Genomic DNA, 16311 nt, shown 5'->3' on the forward strand with positions numbered 1-16311 from the left:
TAAAAAATAAAAATATGTTACGTAAAATACAATTTCTTGATTTGATTTAAAAATATATAAGTATATATAAGTATATATTTTCCATCAAATCAGAGAGTAATTCGATTCATGTTTAAGATAAAAAAGAATGACAATATGATCTTGAAATAAATTTAACAATCGACACTCGTTTTCCAATTGTTCTCGCATGCGATGGTGCAGTCTGTTGCGCGCGAACTCTGCTTATTTTGTTAAATTACACGGAAATTACGTTATTTCACGTCGGTTTTGAGATAAAAGATTCAATTTATTTGACATAAAACAGACCGTTGCAGTTGCATAAAGGATAAATTTATGACTTGGCGATTTTGTGAAAATACGGATAGAAATTTGATCGAGAGGAACAGAACGCATGATCGCACATTACTTTCGCCCCTTCTTTCTATCTTCTAGACATTTGTTCTCTTTATAGACTCGATAACAAGCTTTATCGTGTTGAAGCTCGATCGCCAATATGTTTCTGAATTAAGAATTATCTGTTACTTAAAATGCAATAAAAAATTTACAGCGAAAGGTTAAAAAATCTTTTCGATATAATCATTATAAATGTGTTAATTTAAAATGGGAAAAACTTTACTTCTCTTTTGATTTTTACTAATTAATTTTAATACTTCTTTTCCATATATTTTTATATAAAATACTTCACACACATTAGTATTTGGTAAAATTAAGCTCATGTAATAAAATATAATGTATCGTAATGTACGATAAATAATAAAAGTTTTAATTTAAGACAAAATTGCCAACATACGTAACATGAAATTTAAGAATTTCACTGAGAGAAAAAAATGCTAGATTCAAATAAATATTTTTTTGAATAGTGCTAATAACATATTTTATAGAAAATCAATAATATTTATTTCAAACAAGTAATATTTTCTAAATTATAGAAAACTATTACTTGTTTTAAATAAATATTATTGATTTTCTATAAAATATGTTATTAGCACTATTCAAAGAAATATTTATTTGAATCTAGTATTTTTTTCTCTCAGTGTATAAAAACTAATTGAAACTTTTGCATTAAATAGACAATAAATGTGTCAGAGAGCTTATATTAAAAGAGAAAATAAACATGACTTGTAATATATTTTTGCCGCAGATTTTAAAATTATATTAATTGCAGATTTTTTAATTGTACTAATTGTAAGTCAAGAAACATCAAAGAAGCTGCAGGGGATAAAAGCAAAACTGAGTGTTCTGAACTTTCAGTCTCGGAATAGTTAATTACCTTTCTAAAATTTTCATTCTTTAAACGTCGGTACTATCATGTTCACTTCTTATCAAAATGAGCGTCTCACGAAAATAGATACGGTTGTTCGCGTGTCATCATTCTAGAAGTTTCCAAGCTTCAATAACAGTAACGATGGACTACTTTAGTTGGTTATCCATGCCGAAGTAGTGGCGAGAGACGATTGGATAACATCTTCCGCAAAGCCGATTAAATGTAACAACTCTTAGTACTCTCGCCACTTCTGGCTCAAAGAACAAACGACCCCAAAACTTGTTTTAATGAAAATTTACGAATATATTTTGCTAATAATATATTCTAGAAATATTACGTGCAATAATGTAATTTAAAGTTAAATTACACATTGGAATCTTTTTTATATTGTAATTTTTTACAAGATATTTTTACATAATCTTTTCCTAAATTGATTTTTTATATTTGTAAAATTTTTATTCAATAAATTTTGTATTAAATGTGAAAATGTAATTATTGTGCAAGATGCGAACCCACAAAAAAAATTTCATAATTTTATAGTACCCGCGAAGTTTAAATGAAAAATTTACCTTATTTTTTGGTCACAGTAGTACGTATTTATAACGAGATATTTCAGAAATAATGCTGTCAACAATTTAATTAAGACTACACAAGAGTAGAAATTTACAGCGTAGTAATATTATAAATACACGCATATGTCATACAATTGTTTTCAAAAATTTATTCTCAGCTAAGTATAAATAACATTCTTTTTTTATTTCCTTTGTTGCACATTATTTTTTATAATTTGTCATAAAATATAATTTATAATTTGTTATAAAATTAATTTTATGTATCTTTATTTTAATATTTCTAGAAATTTAGAAATAGAAAAATGTAAGACATAGCTAAAATACTTGTTATTGAAATAAATATAGCAATAAATCTGCTATTTTTATTAACTATTTTTTTAAATACTTGTACCTTTATCAACATAAAAATTTATTTTAGTTTTTATACATCACAAAGTTTTTCGATTTTTACTATGTCTGATTTTATTGAGCAAAGAGAGAGAGAGAGAGAGAGAGAGAGAGAGAGAGAGAGAGAGGGGGGGGGGGAGAGAGAGAAAGTCTTATTCTACAAATGGAATTAATTTGCAGATTAATTTTTGTAAAGTTGGTTAACAAGTTAAAATCAATAGTTACCATTTCCTTTACGAAGTAAGAAAGAATTGATTCGGTAATATGATTCAAAAATATGGCTATTTATATGTAAATATTAATTGTATCTGTAAGACAAATTACAAATAGAAATAAATGTACATACATAATACAAGAAAAATATGAGAAAGTTGGTGTCAGTATCGTATAAGCAATAAAGAAATTATGTAAACATCATTTTATATCTCAAAATGTAACCTCGGTAATTCCACTATGTCACTACAATTTTCGTCTGAATGTGTAGGTCACGCAATAAATATGTATCGATGGAAATTATATGTCCACGATGAATCCAAATCGCTACGCGTCGCGCACCGCGTCACTTTCCCGTTACGAATATTACAAAGTACAATAGCGTTGAGTCCCGTGAACCGAAGTGAGAACATCCGTAAATATTTATCGCTTAGTCCGACGAAATGAGGGCGGGTTGCTTTCGTTCACGAGACGCGATTCTATCCGCGAATCTATGCACCAATCCTAGCACTTGTATCGGTGCCGACGATACAACATGAAAACAAAGTAAATATTTATTGACGTAGCGGAGGTCGGCTTTTTGTACATGGCTACTCGAAGCCAGAGCCACTCAAACTGAGGTCACACGCTGAAGAGAAGACACGATCGATTGGTTTACCTCCCTTTACTCATCGTGAGTCAGTTGTTAGCTGGTCTATATTATTACAGTCATCATAGACAAATGCATTTTTTCTTCACCTTATACAATTAAACTATTGCAAGTGATGCGTTTAACACAGATGAAGTAACATAGCGTCGTGAATGCGCGATACGTATAGCAAAAAAATGTGAGATGGTGGAAAATAATTTTAATTTACAATTTCGAACGCATGACATTTTATAATAATTAATAATTTATACTTATATTTATATGTATAAAACGTATAGTAGATAAAATTTACAACATTGCGTATACTGTATTACAGCATATGGCAAAAATGTATACCTAATATCATATAATTTATGTATCCTTAACATTACTTAAAGTTAAAAAAAACATATAAATATGAATTGTTTCGCGTATAATATTAATTTTTTTAATTTTAATTTATTTAACAACATCAATGTATGCTTTATTCTCGGGCTACAATTTTTTGGAGAGATTGTTGCATGATAATTCACACAAAGAATTTCCACATTGCTTTTTGGGATGATAAAGAAAGATCGAAAATAAAGTGGAAATCACGGTGAAGAAACGAGAATCTTTCATGATTGCCAATCACGCGATAATTCGGGAAAAAAAAGTCTCATATCATTTTTCATTCATTTTAATATCTTCTTCTTTTCAAAAATCTCGCATATTTAATATCCCTTTGTGATAATTTTCGCGAAATAAATTATCGGCGAGAGGAAAAATGCTCTCTACTTCGTTATCTATTTTATTTTAGTGTAACGGTGCATTATCAGTAACCGTCTCGGATATCCTGAAAACACATTTATAAGAAATTTTTAAAATAAATTTAATCTTGTTTAGGGATTATTTTAGCTTTTGATTAAAAAAAATAAAATTTTATTTTAATACAACAGAACTATATAAAACCTGAAAATATCAACAAATTAATCATAAAGCTTTGCTAGTTTTACTTTGGGCTGATTGTAAATTAATTTATGCATGTTACGCAAGACAATCATATAAAACAATTCACGCATATCAATACATGTTATGTCTGTCGGCAAATTATACTGACATTGTGTGCATTTCCTGATTTAACTAAATTTTATGCTGGCACATGGAATCGTGTCCAATTCAACTCATACTCAGGGCAATATCAGATTAAGTTGTACTAATTTTTATCAGATATTTTTACGGTCCGTCAAGTGCACGGACAAAATCATTGCAATCGACCTGGTTCTGTCTCACGGACAATACCCGTTGATTCCTAAATCATATGCCGCGACATCAGTGTTATGACGTAACTAAATAGGGTTTGCGGTTATAACTAGGTCGTCGTCGGTGGCGGAAATGAAAGGAAATAGATTAAATTATTATATCAAGTGTGTGGATGAGCCTGATGGGACAGTGAGGCGCACGTGCGCGGATTATTTATCGAGTTCTCATTAATCGATGGCCAGCGATTTTATGCTGCCGTAAAAAATTTTGTCAGCGTAATGTAATACTTTAAGCGCAACAAAATTGGGAAAGCGTCGGAAAATCAAGTGAGACTACTGCGTCAATTAAAAAGTTATAAATTGTTACTGAGTCTTATTGAACTATTTTATAATGTTGATTAAAAAATCACGTATGCACAGATAATACATACATTATACTTGATAAGTCATAAAAGGATATTTTAAAGTTTAATCAAAAGAGTTCCTGATTAATTAAGGCTAGGACATGTAAAAGAGACTGTAAATACCAAACAAAAATCTTGTAAGTGACATTTATATTTTCCTTAACCTTAGTATATAAAGTAATGAAAAGTTTCTTAAAAATATTGAATGTACAGTTACATACTTTTTATGATTATTAAATTAAAGATTTAATGATGAAGAATAAGCAGTGACAAACTTAATGATTTATCAAGAATAACTACTATATTAGTGAAGATATTAATTTTCGATTGATTTTCATATAATAAAGTTTATTCATATATCAATACGAAAATCGTTCGAAAACAAATAGAGTAAATCGAATGTATGCCTGAATTCCCGACAGTTGTGAGAAATTGGAGTTGAAAAGTGTAGCGAGGAGAACAAACCATGATAGTACAAGCATGCAAGTATATGTTCTCATTTTTCTTTAGTTTCTTTCTCGAGACATTAATTTGACTTCAATAAAAATTTTTACATGACTTATTTTAATAAAGAAATAAGGGAATTTTTAAAAATAGCCTTTAAGCTGGGATTGTCAATTTGAGTGATAACATCTGAGTTAAATCTGTTTTGTATTTAAATCAATTTAAAAACATAATGTTGATAATTATTTATATATTATTCTAATAATTCGATAAAATAAATAATAATCAATAACGAATCTTTATACTAGTGCGCGCGTTTCAAATTAATAGAACACAAGTATGTAAATCATATAAATTATTTCTACATTCTCTCACATGAACGTTTATAAAACACAATTTCTATGCTACTTTAATTATTTGCCAATTATTTCATTTATTTGTTAAAATATCAACATTATAATCACGTGTAACCCTCTCATCAAACATTATTCAGCAATCACCATCATGATTTGCTGATGCTTTGCTCTTTCATCCCAGCAGAATTTAGCTCGATCATGGCGATAACAACGTGTCAACATGCAAAATGAAAGGCAAAGTTGTGAAGGGAGCCCATAGGTAGGTGTGTTGCAATGTTCGTTAGTCTGCATGTAGACGACAGTGAGCTTTCGGGAAGAAGATCCAGTTTGTCAACTGTCTACGAACATTGCCAAAATCTGCTCGCAAATATTAGACAGTTTCTGCAATACCGCGTTTCACATACAGCAAATGTTGAGATGAAATACATTTACAATGTATCGTCATGAAAATTCAAAACAGTATTTGAGTATGACAAATATTTACAATTCTGTATATGAAATATGATAAATTCTAATATTTAGTGATCGACAAAGTAACCATGCAATGTCGCAATCATTTCTAGGATTTTTTTGTTTATTGTTATTTTCTACAAATGTGATTTTTGTATTTATAATAGAATGAAATATTAAATTACCGGAAAAAATTGCAACTAGAATCTTGCATAAGTCTTTTAATTCAACTAATTTCTAATATTAAAAATATAAAAATTTGAGCTTAGTGCTTTAATTAGTTGTTGCATTTAAAAATAAAAACTTAAAATTATACTTAAAATTATAAAGACAATTGCTAAATATTTGTCGGTATTATTTAAATTTGAAAATTAATTTAAAAATTATTCGTTACAATGTATACATTCTAATAAATAATTGCATATTACATATTATATATATATATGTATATATATATATATATATATATATATATATATATATATTAAAATCTTATATAAGTGCAATCGCAACATTTACAACAGTTTAATATATTGTTGAAATTGTTATACAAATCAGATTTTCCTGTTACAGTCGTTCATTTACTACTTATTCGGTGTGACATAAGTTTCTCCTGCCAATTTATTTTGCAGTATCTAATACGCTACAATATTATAAATACTTTAAGATTCAGTTTTATTAATGATGTAGTTTGCTGAAGAATTACGGTGGACTTGTCATGACAGCACGCAACAATGCTGCTGCTGTATTTTATTTATCAACAATATGATATTGTTGATAGCCAATGGAACATCGACAGTGATGTAATTTAACCTGATGACGACATCATATTTGTTTAGGTGAAATCGCTGGAATAGCTCCGCCATTTATTTCGAAATCGCCGCTTCATCTCAATTCATTATTTGTATCAATCTGCAATAGTGTTCGTTCTTCGATTCGGTCAGCCTGACAAATGATAATTTATAAACTTAAAAATCTAATGACAATTTGATTGAGTGTTTGCGTGGATTCTATTGTTAAACATGATGTAGAAAAGTCTCTGGAAAGCGAGACTCTAATAAAACGACTACGGACGGGTAATTCGTCAATTAGATATGTGAATAAGAAAGAGGATGGTTGATGCGGATATGCGCGTTTATTTATCGCAAAGCTCGGAAAATGGAGAAAATAAAAACTCGTATCTCTTGCCACGTCACAATCAATCGTGGTAATGGATAAGACTGATTACTTTCACGGCTTAGCGTACTACCCCTTATTTCCTACGCTTTTGTCAACTTGTGCCATTAATGTAGTATTATTCTGTTTTTAATGGTGCTTTTAATGTGTAACTGGTATTGTTTTATGATAAATTATTTTATAATGAAGAGATTACGTTTTCAAGAGACATTGATAAACATTATTTTATGACTATTGATATTTCTGTCATTTTAATAACTTTTGTGTATGCGTTGAACTTAATTAAATTTAAAATAAAGACATTTAAATAAAATAAAAATGAGGAAAGTGTGGTAATAAAACTTTTAATAACCTTTGATTAAATTGATGTAAACCTATCAGTATTTAATACAATATTACATAATAGATTTTAACATTAAATTGTATTATCAGTGTAGGTCAACATTTTGCCACGGGCTATATTTCAATAACAAGAATGATATCGCGTTGTACAATATACATATACGTATATCATTATTAAACTCGTTGTTAATATTTTTTAATTTAAACCAACATTTTAACAAAAAAAATTACTTTTTTTTATTAATTTAATATTCTTAGCTTATATAAACTGCGTGCCGACCATTTTGTTAGTCTTAAAACAGTATCCTAGCTAAGGTATTATTTTTCGCAATAAATTATTTACGGTTTTTTAAAGATGCTTTTATAAGCGTCAATATTTAGTTAGTAACTGTGTTTCAAGACTGACCAAATTATCGGCGTGCAGTTTATATGAGATAGGAATATTAAATTAATTATAGAATAAATATTAATTAATATATATTATATAAATTAATTAGTAAAATTATATTCAGCACTAAGAATTACTGCCAACCGAAACAAGCGTTCTTAAATTTTATCTTTATGTTTAAAACATTTATCGGTTGAAGAATTAACTTACTTTTATTGTCAAAAAATTACTTTACAAAATTATACATTGTAAAAAATTGAAAAAATAATTTTCCACATTTATCTGTATATTAGATAAGAAGGTAGAATTTATAAAACATTGGTTATTAACAAATACTAACTTATTCAGTTAGTTTACAGTTCTGAACTAGAAATGAATTAAATGTCAATGTCAATGTCGATAAATTGAACTGTTTCTATCTTTCAAGATAAACTTTATTCTGAGCATCTTATTTGATTTTCTTCTTGATTCATGTAAAGGAATATTATTTTAAATATACTCAAAAAAAGAAGACGTTTAGACATATGTGCGTATTTAAATCCAATGTTAAAAGTATTACAAAACATTCATTGAAAAGTTATTAATTTTTAGCTGTTGTAAGAATGCAAAAATATTCAAAAATAACACAACAAAAGTACGCTATTTTGTAGGAAAACGTTACATTGAAGCGGTTTTTATGGGTTACGTTAAAAAAACTACTTAATGGCTTGCCAGAGTACACCAGTATCATGTAACGTCTTGTAATTACAGTCTGTCTGCTTTTCTTGCACGGATATCGGTTTCCGATAATGCGCTCTTTCTTCATCAAAGTATTCCAAAGTTTTAAAAGCAATGTGTAGATAGTATTTTTACTCAAGTGTTACTTTTTGCAAATAGATATAGCGGAGTTTATTTGACACATTTTATAGAATAATGAGAAATCGGACGATAAAAGATTTTATAATAATAAATTAAGAATTTTGAAATTTTATAATACATATGACATCATCTCTAAACTTTATCTTTGCTCATATTAGAAATATGCGTGCGTGTTTTCTCTTTATTTAAATAATGGATACATACACTTTTTATTTTCTTTATTGTTAGCCTCCACTTTTGTCATACTTCTAATAATACACGATATAACATTAATTTTATAAGAAATATTTATATAAAGGAAGTCACATAAATATGTCACGTATGTTTTATTGATAATGAAAGATATTAACAAGGCGGCAGAGTCGATACGCAAGCGCAATTGTTGAACCAGCGAAATCAAGTTTCGCACAGACCTGTTGTCATTGTATTCCCCTGTTGTCACGAGAATACTCAAGTTTTGTCGATATTTGATTTAAGCACCTAGTTTCGCTGACGGCTGTTCTTGCAGCGTGAGTTTTATGACGCTGCTTTATGCATGTCGCGTAGAATGCAATTCCAGGAACTTTCCGATTTTGTCTCCGCGTTTGCGCGCCATCGAGCGCGGAAAAGCAGAACTGTCGCGAAACAAAGTTTAGTCACTGGCTAAACGGATTTTGAGAATTTAGTAGGCGTATTCATGGATTTATGAACAGAATGTTCTAAGCTACAAAGATTCCGGAACGCAACAAATATTGATTAACATCTAAGAATGTAAAATGTATTTATAAAATGGATGACTAATGCTAATTGAAAAACACAGAAATACGAAAGAAAAATGTAATTTTTTAATTAAACATGGCTTTAACAAGATTCACGAATTTTTAATATAAATAATTATAAACACGTAGAAGCCGTGGAAGGCAATTTACAGATTATAAAACGTGTGTGCACGTGTGCGCGCGCGCCAATAAATATTAACACATCTTTGCTAACAAGATCAACTTCGAATTAATCAAAGAATTAAATTTATGAATGAGTTCTGCGGCACTCTACATGTGCACATATTTCATGTCTATGATATATAATCCTTATAGGACGGTAACTTGAATTAAACGAATGGCGTGTGAATTACGTTACCTTAAAGAAAGTTATTTATTAGTAAGAGCAAAGTTTCGTTAGCTTTTCTTATTAGTTTCGAGTTGTCTTATATCCTATCAAGTTTAATCAACGTTGCAAGAATTATAACGAGGAATTTATATTTGTCTATTGCATTGTTTAGTAATTGTAATATGTCGTAGATATAAGAGAAAAAAAATTTGCAAACATTTTCTATAGAAAATTATATTGTTCAAAAACATAATTTGTTTCGCATTAGTAATCATTAGTATGCGTTACAACTCTATTATATATTATATATATATATATATATATAGTGTTACGCCCGCGCTGCTGGACGCCCGGTACTGAGGAGGCCGTGTGGCGTTCCTTGACGGGTTGCTGTTTAAAAAACAAGTGCCCTAGCGACTTGACTCCGAGCCTCCGAGCTGTCAAACTGTTTGGACGTATTTCTTTGTACTACCGTGTTACATTAAAGAATTGTTAAAGTTCTCAGTAGAGTCTCAATTCATTCCGAGAGTTAGAGCGGGAAGCGTGTGTAACAATATATTTAAAAAATTTTGGTAGTATTTAAAAAGACTTCTAACATTTCGTAAAAGTATCAAATAAGGCACCAAACAAATTCTTTCAAGTCAACAAAGCAAAAAGATTTCACTAACGCCGAAAATAAGCGTATAAACTTGATATTCGAAGAATTTTATCGACTTAGAGCAACTTTGACGTTCTCAATGACGACATTGATCACCGTAAGGAAAAGTTGTAAGAAAGTCATTTTGACGACGAAAACTTTGGATGAGAAAAAGTGATTGACGTGTACGTCCGTGAAAACTCAAAAGCGGTCGATGAAACCTTAACGGGATGTCACTATCGATCATTGTAATCTTCCTCTACTCGCCTCACTTCCTTATCGTCCTCTAATCATCCTAAGTGCCAAAAATTATCGTCCAACAATATTATAACTGTACTCTTGATTAATACGCCTACCTAATTTCGGAGAAAACATAAAACTAAGTACACAAGTAAATTGTGTATAATTAAATAAGAGAAACATTATTCACCTTTTGAATATATTTGATAAAATGCAAACCTGATCATTTCTTTTCAAATCGTTCAATATCATGTTATTGAACATCATATTGTTTTGTAAATCTCAAGCTTTTAGTCACCAGTGTATAAATAATAAATAAATTTGATCTTATTATCAACCCAACTGGCAAAATTTTATTGTTGAATTTACAACGTTTCGACCTGCACTTTAGGTCCTTATCAAGTAACTAGAACATAATGTAACGCAATGGACATTAATGGATCATATTGTTTTATTCGGATTAATTAGTTAAATAGCATATTACAAAAATTACAGACATATTATTTAGGCCCGTTTTAGACTATTTAATACGCAAAAAAACATTTTTATAATAAAAAAATATTACTTATAATATACAATATTATACGTGTAACAAATTAATAATTATATTACACTATAATATCGAATTATTAGAAATGTGTAGAAGCCTAGCCATTCTATTATCCACATTCTATTATTTATTCCTTATAATTAAACATTGTTCCAAATATATTGATTAATTAAATGACAAAATAACCTTCCAAAACATACGTCATAGTCTAGAGATCAATATCTCATCCTTGTTGACCAGCGCATATATAGGTATATATTACCTGTTTGAATTGAACGTCAGCCATCAATGAAGTTTGGCTAACCCACATCAATTTCTATAAAAATAACAATATGACGACAGTGATCCGTTCAAGGAACGACGTTTAATAGTTTATTATTTATTTATTGAATTTATTATATTTATTGTCGTTACGTCGAGACTTAAAAAATATATATTATATATAGATTAAACGTTTCATTACATTTTTAAAACATTATACATTGCGACATTGACTGGAATAAAATCTAATAGAATTTAATTCAGAGAAGTTTATTCTTTCGATTGGAACTGACTATTCCTTGTCATGGATTGATCTCCAGCCAAGTACAGTTAACTTCTAGTTTGAAGGGATAAGATGTGAAAGGAAGTACAAGAGACAAGGGAAGAGAACGATTTCCATTAGCTAGTGCTTTTTAGTATCTACGGATGATCTGCGAGGAAAGAATTTGATATGAATCAGAAATCGACAATTTTATCACCAAGTAAATTTGTTATGAATGAGATGTAATCTTTTGTAACTCATTCAAACTAACGTTGAAATAATTAACGCGGAAATAATTTTGTTGCTTTTCATAATAAATTTATTCAAATCACCTATATCACATTTATTATCATGTTTTTCTTTTATTTCAAATAAATAGTAAAATTTAATATTTTTTAAAAAAGAAATTTTTCTCTTCGTGTTATTTTGCTCAATTAGCGATGAATTAAAAATTTTTTTAATAAAATAAAAAATTTATTTGTTGTTATTTGTTCTACTATAAATTTTTTTCTATCATTTGTTATTTTTAAAAATATTAAATAACATGTAAAATTTTTAATTAAATTAAAAACGTATTAATTAGAATGTGTGTATAATACTTGTGTATTTATATTCTTTACTACATATTTATATTTACTATGAGAAGTAATTTACCTTCTTTTTTTAAATTTGCTTTTTATTAAAATAATAATTATATTTAGAATTCTAATATCTTTGTTGTTATCTGTATTTACAATATTATAAAATCTTCCATAAGAGTGATTAATGCTTATTCTTCACTATACTGAGATACAATAAAGTCACGAAATATATAAAATACGAAATGTGAAAAGTAAAAAAAGTACATTGTTATTTTTCATGAAACTCTGTAATGAAAACTGTGAGTTACATAATTTTTTTATGAGAAAAAGAATTTAAAGTTTTTTATTTTAGTAGAAGATTTGCAAGGACAGATAAGAAAATACGCTAAGAGAAACAATTTAAAAATTATTTAAAAATTTTGACAAAATTATGTTTTAAAAACGCTGTAGTTATGCTATATTTTCTGTCAGACGCGAATCTATAGATTTGTGACAGATATTTTATTGTTAAAAGTTAAACACCGCTGTCATTTGCATCATGTCGTAAAGTATATATAAAGAATGTTTTTAATATTTTTATCAGAGTGCTGGGTATTTCTTCTTTTTTTAATTTTACTAGACATTACAAGCGCGCGCGTTATATAGCTTTCTACTTTATGAAAATAAATTGCAATAATTATATAGATAACTATTTATACAAATTATCTTATGTTTACTCTGTGATGACAGTCTCGTAAAAAGTTATTGTAGTAAGACTACCAATCAGAGTTACAGAAATCGATAACAGCATTTCGATAGATCGAGACACTCTCTCTGAGGATACTTTTAATTCTCTTCTCACACACACACACACACACACACACACACACGCACGCACGCACGCACGCACGCACGCACGCACGCACGCACGCACGCACGCACGCACGCACGCACGCACGCACGCACGCACGCACGCACGCACGCACGCACGCACGCACGCACGCACGCACGCACGCACGCACGCACGCACGCACGCACGCACGCACGCACGCACGCACGCACGCACGCACGCACGCACGCACGCACGCACGCACGCACGCACGCACGCACGCACGCACGCACGCACGCACGCACGCACGCACGCACGCACGCACGCACGCACGCACGCACGCACGCACGCACGCACGCACGCACGCACGCACGCACGCACGCACGCACGCACGCACGCACGCACGCACGCACGCACGCACGCACGCACGCACGCACGCACGCACGCACGCACGCACACACACACACACACACACACACATTCTCTCTCTCTCTCTCTTTCTTTCTCTCTCTCTCTCTCTCTCTCTCTCTCTCTCTCTCTCTCTCTCTCTCTCTCTCTCTCTCTATCCCTTAATCTATCTACCCCCTATCTCTTTCCTTTTTTTCTTTCTGAAAAATTTCAAAATTTTAAAAATATTATTTTAAAATACACATATAAGTTGTTAGAGTGTTGAATATTTCTTCTTTTTTTATTTTATTAGACTGTGACAAATGACAGTCAAGCCTAGAACATAGTATAACTAGTAGGGGCACTTCGAGGTTTTCTGAGGTTTGCATCGATCTGTTCTGCGCATCCGTCATGTTTTTGGGGGGACCAATCAGACAATTTTTGTACATGCGGTAGTGTGAAGTCTGTGAGAGAGGGTTATACCAGGTCCCGAGAAGCCGACGAGTACAAACGTGTCTCATTTATATATCTAAATAAGTCGTTATTAGCGCATTTTTCTTTCGCCTCGCCTACATACTTTTTGAATATTCATTTCTTGAACCATCTTCTTGCCGTACTAATATAATACAGGTTCCTTAAACAATTGATACGTGACTGGATATTAGTCCAAAAAGATAGCGAAATACCACGTGATCAACGACAAAAAAATCAAAGTGCCGACAAGAGGTGCCCCTACTAGTTATACTATGCCTAGAATTTTTTGTAAATTCTAGCGACTAACGTTATTAGATATACAAGCCCGATGATTTTTAGAGCTCATTCGTTCGGAATTAAAACTATATTGCGAAAGATCGATATTCTGTGTCGAGAATCAGGATAATTGACTGCAGTTGCGTCGGTAAAAAATCTTTTGATAAGAACCATCACGTGTAAGCATGAAACGTAAAAAGATCGACCGACTAAATTTCGAAGAGGTAGGAATTTGTAGAGTTCTATAAGCGCTTTCCAACTGCTGAACTCGCTTTTCATCTTGATGTACCTATATAATGCTAGCCACGTTCAATTGACATAGGCGATATCCGCAAAAGTTTACGCAGAAAAACTACATGGTACAATATAGAGAGGGATACCTCTAATTGTGAGTCACGTATCGGTCGAACGTGATACAAGGTCCGAATCGTTTGCGAAAGCAGTTTGAAGCGTGTCAGCGAAGTAGTTAGTTACGACGTGCGGAATTGATAAAAATAATTTCAGTAACATATTGCTCTCGCTATTATCTCGATATAATCCTTCTTTTCGACGGAAACTCATAATTCTAAGTTGCATCTATATTTCAAAGTTTTAAGCACGCATTTAATTTGCTTCCTCATGAGATAAAAGAAGTTAATTTACTTTGACGACTAGTTTTGAAAATTTATTTGTTTCCGCATTTCTCAATTAGATTTATATATAGATAAAAATTTTGATAAAAATAAAAAGTTTGTGTATACTTTGAAAAGTTAAGTTTTAGTTGTCTATTAATTAAACTGTCTTTTTACATAAAACGACTGAAAAACGGATGGGTACAAAATTTTAAAAAGGTAGTACTTGATCAATTTTTTTTCGTACGGACATCGTTTAATTAAAAAGAATTCAAAAGTATCTTCAGAGTACAACATATTGTATAACGTATTTGCATTAAAGAATGTACATATAACTTAATTATTATAAATTTTTTTTTATTACAGAAGTTTCGATGCAGAATGTTTTGATGTTCTAAAATGCTTTAAGAGCTCTAATATATTATATGTATTTTAATACAAAAATGTATTTGCTGTGGAAAGTAGCACTTTTGAGTAAGATCCATAGAATCGCAGTAAATTCATATAAGTCAGTCTTTCTCTCTTAGCTTCTTTTTATTTGCACCGGAAATTTATCTTGTAAATTTAAAAAAGAGAAGTTTGAGTCACCCCGGGAAATTCAACATATTACTCAATGATACGAAGTACGGCATAAATTCTACGAGTCGTAAAAAAAATTACGATTAACATGTTACTATATTACATACTATTACAGACAAGTTATATTTCAGAAACAGCTATTTCTAGCATAAATTTAAATTTTAATATAAAAATAAATAAAACTTTTATTTTTCAAAATATCCAACACGCATGAAAATGCTTTTTTGAATAAATTAAATGTTAATTTTTAAGAAAAAAACTGAATCTTTGCCTTTTGTGTTTTTAAATTTTTAATAAAACAGGTATATATTATTGTAAATAGAATAGAATAAAATTTTAAGCTTGATAAAATACTTTGAAATTTTAATTTACATTGTTAAATATCACATTATTTAAATTGTTGATTAAACTTGACTAAAGTAATGTACCGAAAGAACACTTCATAAGACTTCAATGCATTAGCATAGACCTTGTTTGAACCTTCTGCTTTGCAGAGATCCGAGCTCGCCTTGCATTAATTTATCAGGAAGAGAGAATACCATCCTTTATCATGTTTAATTATGCTCTATCATATTACAAGTTTTAATTATTCTCTTAATTATGTGATTAATAAAGGAAAGTTGTAGGATGTAATAGCTTCTCGTCGTTCCGCTTATACCACAAAATTGGATCACGTTATCACGATCGAGTGACACGTTGCACGATCTTGAAGAATTACCCTCGTGTCCACAATTGCCAAAAGTTCCACCTTTTGATTTCACACAACGCGACACTCGTTCGAAACCATTTATTTCCCACGTTTCCTGACAAGCAATTGCCTTCGCTTTCCATTCAAC

The 16311-nt window shown here is 30.4% G+C and overlaps 1 protein-coding gene across 2 annotated transcripts in view; it reads left to right on the forward strand.

Annotated features, from left to right (window-relative positions):
- Positions 1 to 16311, forward strand: part of LOC105839061 (metabotropic glutamate receptor 8) — a 112015-nt gene that overhangs the window by 34250 nt on the left and 61454 nt on the right. The window lies entirely within an intron of this gene.

Source organism: Monomorium pharaonis, chromosome 4 (assembly GCF_013373865.1).
Source record: "Monomorium pharaonis isolate MP-MQ-018 chromosome 4, ASM1337386v2, whole genome shotgun sequence".
Taxonomy (NCBI): domain Eukaryota; kingdom Metazoa; phylum Arthropoda; class Insecta; order Hymenoptera; family Formicidae; genus Monomorium; species Monomorium pharaonis.